This window comes from Chrysemys picta, chromosome 14 (assembly GCF_011386835.1).
Source record: "Chrysemys picta bellii isolate R12L10 chromosome 14, ASM1138683v2, whole genome shotgun sequence".
NCBI lineage: Eukaryota > Metazoa > Chordata > Testudines > Emydidae > Chrysemys > Chrysemys picta.
The window spans coordinates 4,228,658-4,237,378 of NC_088804.1; positions in this window are offsets into that span (position 1 = coordinate 4,228,658).

Below are 8,721 nucleotides of genomic sequence, written 5' to 3' on the forward strand. Positions count from 1 at the left end.
TATCTCTGCAAATGCGAGAGCAGGTGAAATGCTCCTCTTCACACTCTGGTTAGTTGCACTTTTCCTTTGTTACATCCTTGTAGGAAAAACCAACCATTATCCAAGAAGGAAAAAGGAGCAAAGATCATCATCATTGCTTAGAATTACTGACTACTTACATCTGAACCAGTAGCTCCCATTTTTATTGCTTTCTTCAGTAAAGCAACTTCTTGTGCTCTTTAGAGATGAAGATTTCATCAGTTACATTTCCTCCACCTGAAAGTATGAGCAGAATCATTTACTATTATGGGAATGGCGTATTGTAGTTCTTACCTCCTTAAAAGGATGGATCAGCTAATTCCTGGATTGAGCAACTGGCAAGTCCATGTTGCTTTGTCTTGCATCTGCTTTTCATACTCTCCTCTTGACAAGTCAAGTCCACCACAGTTCTTCTCCCAGAAAGTGAAATCCACACCACTTGGTATACACAGGGATGTATGGAGACTGGTATTTCTTACCTCCTTGCCTGGAACAACCACTTACCCTCACTTCTCCCTGGTAGGAATGACCACCTGGTCTGTTCATATCTCATATTAGAAAAACCTGCAATGAATGTTTGACAGAATTGTTTATTATTAGACATTACCAGCTATGAAGAGTCATCAATGGAGAAGGTTCCTTAGCATCCAGATCATTAAGCTTCTAGAGACCTTTCAGTGCTCACCTACTTGTCAGCAATGTTCTACCCCAAGACTTTGATTCCTAGAGGTACAGCCAGCTACCCTGGCTAAAATTTCAAACCTATAAATGCCTGCTTGCCTTTTTCTGAACTAGAAGTAAAAGATGCTTTTCTTCCCTGTGGCCAGGTCTTACCTGGCTGACTTTTTTCTTAAATTCATCATCCTCCCTTTAATTGAAGACCTTCATTTCACCTGAAAATAGAAAGAGAGCCTTTAATTCCTGCCCCCATGCTGTGAGGAGGTGCCTTCCTTACCTCTTGATAGAAATGATCAGTTCCACTTATTTCTTGACATTTGATAAATAAGCAACAATGATCACTTCTGTACAAACAGGATCAGTTGGACAATCTATCTCTGCAAATGCGAGAGCAGGTAAAATGCTCCTCTTCACACTCTGGTTAGTTGCACTTTTCCTTTGTTACATCCTTGTAGGAAAAACCAACCATTATCCAAGAAGGAAAAAGGAGCAAAGATCATCATCATTGCTTAGAATTACTGACTACTTACATCTGAACCAGTAGCTCCCATTTTTATTGCTTTCTTCAGTAAAGCAACTTCTTGTGCTCTTTAGAGATGAAGATTTCATCAGTTACATTTCCTCCACCTGAAAGTATGAGCAGAATCATTTACTATTATGGGAATGGCGTATTGTAGTTCTTACCTCCTTAAAAGGATGGATCAGCTAATTCCTGGATTGAGCAACTGGCAAGTCCATGTTGCTTTGTCTTGCATCTGCTTTTCATACTCTCCTCTTGACAAGTCAAGTCCACCACAGTTCTTCTCCCAGAAAGTGAAATCCACACCACTTGGTATACACAGGGCTGTTTGGAGACTGGTATTTCTTACCTCCTTGCCCGGAACAACCACTTACCCTCACTTCTCCCTGGTAGGAATGACCACCTGGTCTGTTCATATCTCATATTAGAAAAACCTGCAATGAATGTTTGACAGAATTGTTTATTATTAGACATTACCAGCTATGAAGAGTCATCAATGGAGAAGGTTCCTTAGCATCCAGATCATTAAGCTTCTAGAGACCTTTCAGTGCTCACCTACTTGTCAGAAATGTTCTACCGCAAGACTTTGATTCCTAGAGGTACAGCCAGCTACCCTGGCTAAAATTTGAAACCTATAAATGGCTGCTTGCCTTTTTCTGAACTAGAAGTAAAAGATGCTTTTCTTCCCGGTGGCCAGGTCTTACCTGGCTGACTTTTTTCTTAAATTCATCATCCTCCCTTTAATTGGAAGACCTTCATTTCACCTGAAAATAGAAAGAGAGCCTTTAATTCCTGCCCCCATGCTGTGAGGAGGTGCCTTCCTTACCTCTTGATAGAAATGATCAGTTCCACTTATTTCTTGACATTTTATAAATAAGCAACAATGATCACTTCTGTACAAACAGGATCAGTTGGACAATCTATCTCTGCAAATGCGAGAGCAGGTGAAATGCTCCTCTTCACACTCTGGTTAGTTGCACTTTTCCTTTGTTACATCCTTGTAGGAAAAACCAACCATTATCCAGGAAGGAAAAAGGAGCAAAGATCATCATCATTGCTTAGAATTACTGACTACTTACATCTGAACCAGTAGCTCCCATTTTTATTGCTTTCTTCAGTAAAGCAACTTCTTGTGCTCTTTAGAGATGAAGATTTCATCAGTTACATTTCCTCCACCTGAAAGTATGAGCAGAATCATTTACTATTATGGGAATGGCGTATTGTAGTTCTTACCTCCTTAAAAGGATGGATCAGCTAATTCCTGGATTGAGCAACTGGCAAGTCCATGTTGCTTTGTCTTGCATCTGCTTTTCATACTCTCCTCTTGACAAGTCAAGTCCACCACAGTTCTTCTCCCAGAAAGTGAAATCCACACCACTTGGTATACACAGGGATGTTTGGAGACTGGTATTTCTTACCTCCTTGCCTGGAACAACCACTTACCCTCACTTCTCCCTGGTAGGAATGACCACCTGGTCTGTTCATATCTCATATTAGAAAAACCTGCAAAGAATGTTTGACAGAATTGTTTATTATTAGACATTACCAGCTATGAAGAGTCATCAATGGAGAAGCTTCCTTAGCATCCAGATCATTAAGCTTCTAGAGACCTTTCAGTGCTCACCTACTTGTCAGCAATGTTCTACCGCAAGACTTTGATTCCTAGAGGTACAGCCAGCTACCCTGGCTAAAATTTGAAACCTATAAATGGCTGCTTGCCTTTTTCTGAACTAGAAGTAAAAGATGCTTTTCTTCCCGGTGGCCAGGTCTTACCTGGCTGACTTTTTTCTTAAATTCATCATCCTCCCTTTAATTGGAAGACCTTCATTTCACCTGAAAATAGAAAGAGAGCCTTTAATTCCTGCCCCCATGCTGTGAGGAGGTGCCTTCCTTACCTCTTGATAGAAATGATCAGTTCCACTTATTTCTTGACATTTGATAAATAAGCAACAATGATCACTTCTGTACAAACAGGATCAGTTGGACAATCTATCTCTGCAAATGCGAGAGCAGGTGAAATGCTCCTCTTCACACTCTGGTTAGTTGCACTTTTCCTTTGTTACATCCTTGTAGGAAAAACCGACCATTATCCAAGAAGGAAAAAGGAGCAAAGATCATCATCATTGCTTAGAATTACTGACTACTTACATCTGAACCAGTAGCTCCCATTTTTATTGCTTTCTTCAGTAAAGCAACTTCTTGTGCTCTTTAGAGATGAAGATTTCATCAGTTACATTTCCTCCACCTGAAAGTATGAGCAGAATCATTTACTATTATGGGAATGGCGTATTGTAGTTCTTACCTCCTTAAAAGGATGGATCAGCTAATTCCTGGATTGAGCAACTGGCAAGTCCATGTTGCTTTGTCTTGCATCTGCTTTTCATACTCTCCTCTTGACAAGTCAAGTCCACCACAGTTCTTCTCCCAGAAAGTGAAATCCACACCACTTGGTATACACAGGGATGTTTGGAGACTGGTATTTCTTACCTCCTTGCCTGGAACAACCACTTACCCTCACTTCTCCCTGGTAGGAATGACCACCTGGTCTGTTCATATCTCATATTAGAAAAACCTGCAATGAATGTTTGACAGAATTGTTTATTATTAGACATTACCAGCTATGAAGAGTCATCAATGGAGAAGGTTCCTTAGCATCCAGATCATTAAGCTTCTAGAGACCTTTCAGTGCTCACCTACTTGTCAGCAATGTTCTACCCCAAGACTTTGATTCCTAGAGGTACAGTCAGCTACCCTGGCTAAAATTTGAAACCTATAAATGGCTGCTTGCCTTTTTCTAAACTAGAAGTAAAAGATGCTTTTCTTCCCGGTGGCCAGGTCTTACCTGGCTGACTTTTTTCTTAAATTCATCATCCTCCCTTTAATTGGAAGACCTTCATTTCACCTGAAAATAGAAAGAGAGCCTTTAATTCCTGCCCCCATGCTGTGAGGAGGTGCCTTCCTTACCTCTTGATAGAAATGATCAGTTCCACTTATTTCTTGACATTTGATAAATAAGCAACAATGATCACTTCTGTACAAACAGAATCAGTTGGACAATTTATCTCTGCAAATGCGAGAGCAGGTGAAATGCTCCTCTTCACACTCTGGTTAGTTGCACTTTTCCTTTGTTACATCCTTGTAGGAAAAACCAACCATTATCCAGGAAGGAAAAAGGAGCAAAGATCATCGTCATTGCTTAGAATTACTGACTACTTACATCTGAACCAGTAGCTCCCATTTTTATTGCTTTCTTCAGTAAAGCAACTTCTTGTGCTCTTTAGAGATGAAGATTTCATCAGTTACATTTCCTCCACCTGAAAGTATGAGCAGAATCATTTACTATTATGGGAATGGCGTATTGTAGTTCTTACCTCCTTAAAAGGATGGATCAGCTAATTCCTGGATTGAGCAACTGGCAAGTCCATGTTGCTTTGTCTTGCATCTGCTTTTCATACTCTCCTCTTGACAAGTCAAGTCCACCACAGTTCTTCTCCCAGAAAGTGAAATCCACACCACTTGGTATACACAGGGATGTATGGAGACTGGTATTTCTTACCTCCTTGCCTGGAACAACCACTTACCCTAACTTCTCCCTGGTAGGAATGACCACCTGGTCTGTTCATATCTCATATTAGAAAAACCTGCAATGAATGTTTGACAGAATTGTTTATTATTAGACATTACCAGCTATGAAGAGTCATCAATGGAGAAGGTTCCTTAGCATCCAGATCATTAAGCTTCTAGAGACCTTTCAGTGCTCACCTACTTGTCAGCAATGTTCTACCCCAAGACTTTGATTCCTAGAGGTACAGCCAGCTACCCTGGCTAAAATTTCAAACCTATAAATGGCTGCTTGCCTTTTTCTGAACTAGAAGTAAAAGATGCTTTTCTTCCCGGTGGCCAGGTCTTACCTGGCTGACTTTTTTCTTAAATTCATCATCCTCCCTTTAATTGGAAGACCTTCATTTCACCTGAAAATAGAAAGAGAGCCTTTAATTCCTGCCCCCATGCTGTGAGGAGGTGCCTTCCTTACCTCTTGATAGAAATGATCAGTTCCACTTATTTCTTGACATTTGATAAATAAGCAACAATGATCACTTCTGTACAAACAGAATCAGTTGGACAATTTATCTCTGCAAATGCGAGAGCAGGTGAAATGCTCCTCTTCACACTCTGGTTAGTTGCACTTTTCCTTTGTTACATCCTTGTAGGAAAAACCGACCATTATCCAAGAAGGAAAAAGGAGCAAAGATCGTCATCATTGCTTAGAATTACTGACTACTTACATCTGAACCAGTAGCTCCCATTTTTATTGCTTTCTTCAGTAAAGCAACTTCTTGTGCTCTTTAGAGATGAAGATTTCATCAGTTACATTTCCTCCACCTGAAAGTATGAGCAGAATCATTTACTATTATGGGAATGGCGTATTGTAGTTCTTACCTCCTTAAAAGGATGGATCAGCTAATTCCTGGATTGAGCAACTGGCAAGTCCATGTTGCTTTGTCTTGCATCTGCTTTTCATACTCTCCTCTTGACAAGTCAAGTCCACCACAGTTCTTCTCCCAGAAAGTGAAATCCACACCACTTGGTATACACAGGGATGTTTGGAGACTGGTATTTCTTACCTCCTTGCCCGGAACAACCACTTACCCTCACTTCTCCCTGGTAGGAATGACCACCTGGTCTGTTCATATCTCATATTAGAAAAACCTGCAATGAATGTTTGACAGAATTGTTTATTATTAGACATTACCAGCTATGAAGAGTCATCAATGGAGAAGGTTCCTTAGCATCCAGATCATTAAGCTTCTAGAGACCTTTCAGTGCTCATCTACTTGTCAGCAATGTTCTACCCCAAGACTTTGATTCCTAGAGGTACAGCCAGCTACCCTGGCTAAAATTTCAAACCTATAAATGGCTGCTTGCCTTTTTCTGAACTAGAAGTAAAAGATGCTTTTCTTCCCGGTGGCCAGGTCTTACCTGGCTGACTTTTTTCTTAAATTCATCATCCTCCCTTTAATTGGAAGACCTTCATTTCACCTGAAAATAGAAAGAGAGCCTTTAATTCCTGCCCCCATGCTGTGAGGAGGTGCCTTCCTTACCTCTTGATAGAAATAATCAGTTCCACTTATTTCTTGACATTTGATAAATAAGCAACAATGATCACTTCTGTACAAACAGGATCAGTTGGACAATTTATCTCTGCAAATGCGAGAGCAGGTGAAATGCTCCTCTTCACACTCTGGTTAGTTGCACTTTTCCTTTGTTACATCCTTGTAGGAAAAACCAACCATTATCCAAGAAGGAAAAAGGAGCAAAGATCATCATCATTGCTTAGAATTACTGACTACTTACATCTGAACCAGTAGCTCCCATTTTTATTGCTTTCTTCAGTAAAGCAACTTCTTGTGCTCTTTAGAGATGAAGATTTCATCAGTTACATTTCCTCCACCTGAAAGTATGAGCAGAATCATTTACTATTATGGGAATGGCGTATTGTAGTTCTTACCTCCTTAAAAGGATGGATCAGCTAATTCCTGGATTGAGCAACTGGCAAGTCCATGTTGCTTTGTCTTGCATCTGCTTTTCATACTCTCCTCTTGACAAGTCAAGTCCACCACAGTTCTTCTCCCAGAAAGTGAAATCCACACCACTTGGTATACACAGGGATGTATGGAGACTGGTATTTCTTACCTCCTTGCCCGGAACAACCACTTACCCTCACTTCTCCCTGGTAGGAATGACCACCTGGTCTGTTCATATCTCATATTAGAAAAACCTGCAATGAATGTTTGACAGAATTGTTTATTATTAGACATTACCAGCTATGAAGAGTCATCAATGGAGAAGGTTCCTTAGCATCCAGATCATTAAGCTTCTAGAGACCTTTCAGTGCTCACCTACTTGTCAGCAATGTTCTACCCCAAGACTTTGATTCCTAGAGGTACAGCCAGCTACCCTGGCTAAAATTTCAAACCTATAAATGGCTGCTTGCCTTTTTCTGAACTAGAAGTAAAAGATGCTTTTCTTCCCGGTGGCCAGGTCTTACCTGGCTGACTTTTTTCTTAAATTCATCATCCTCCCTTTAATTGGAAGACCTTCATTTCACCTGAAAATAGAAAGAGAGCCTTTAATTCCTGCCCCCATGCTGTGAGGAGGTGCCTTCCTTACCTCTTGATAGAAATGATCAGTTCCACTTATTTCTTGACATTTGATAAATAAGCAACAATGATCACTTCTGTACAAACAGGATCAGTTGGACAATCTATCTCTGCAAATGCGAGAGCAGGTGAAATGCTCCTCTTCATACTCTGGTTAGTTGCACTTTTCCTTTGTTACATCCTTGTAGGAAAAACCGACCATTATCCAAGAAGGAAAAAGGAGCAAAGATCATCATCATTGCTTAGAATTACTGACTACTTACATCTGAACCAGTAGCTCCCATTTTTATTGCTTTCTTCAGTAAAGCAACTTCTTGTGCTCTTTAGAGATGAAGATTTCATCAGTTACATTTCCTCCACCTGAAAGTATGAGCAGAATCATTTACTATTATGGGAATGGCGTATTGTAGTTCTTACCTCCTTAAAAGGATGGATCAGCTAATTCCTGGATTGAGCAACTGGCAAGTCCATGTTGCTTTGTCTTGCATCTGCTTTTCATACTCTCCTCTTGACAAGTCAAGTCCACCACAGTTCTTCTCCCAGAAAGTGAAATCCACACCACTTGGTATACACAGGGCTGTTTGGAGACTGGTATTTCTTACCTCCTTGCCCGGAACAACCACTTACCCTCACTTCTCCCTGGTAGGAATGACCACCTGGTCTGTTCATATCTCATATTAGAAAAACCTGCAATCAATGTTTGACAGAATTGTTTATTATTAGACATTACCAGCTATGAAGAGTCATCAATGGAGAAGGTTCCTTAGAATCCAGATCATTAAGCTTTTAGAGACCTTTCAGTGCTCACCTACTTGTCAGCAATGTTCTACCCCAAGACTTTGATTCCTAGAGGTACAGCCAGCTACCCTGGCTAAAATTTGAAACCTATAAATGGCTGCTTGCCTTTTTCTGAACTAGAAGTAAAAGATGCTTTTCTTCCCGGTGGCCAGGTCTTACCTGGCTGACTTTTTTCTTAAATTCATCATCTTCCCTTTAATTGGAAGACCTTCATTTCACCTGAAAATAGAAAGAGAGCCTTTAATTCCTGCCCCCATGCTGTGAGGAGGTGCCTTCCTTACCTCTTGATAGAAATGATCAGTTCCACTTATTTCTTGACATTTGATAAATAAGCAACAATGATCACTTCTGTACAAACAGAATCAGTTGGACAATTTATCTCTGCAAATGCGAGAGCAGGTGAAATGCTCCTCTTCACACTCTGGTTAGTTGCACTTTTCCTTTGTTACATCCTTTAGGAAAAACCAACCATTATCCAGGAAGGAAAAAGGAGCAAAGATCATCATCATTGCTTAGAATTACTGACTACTTACATCTGAACCAGTA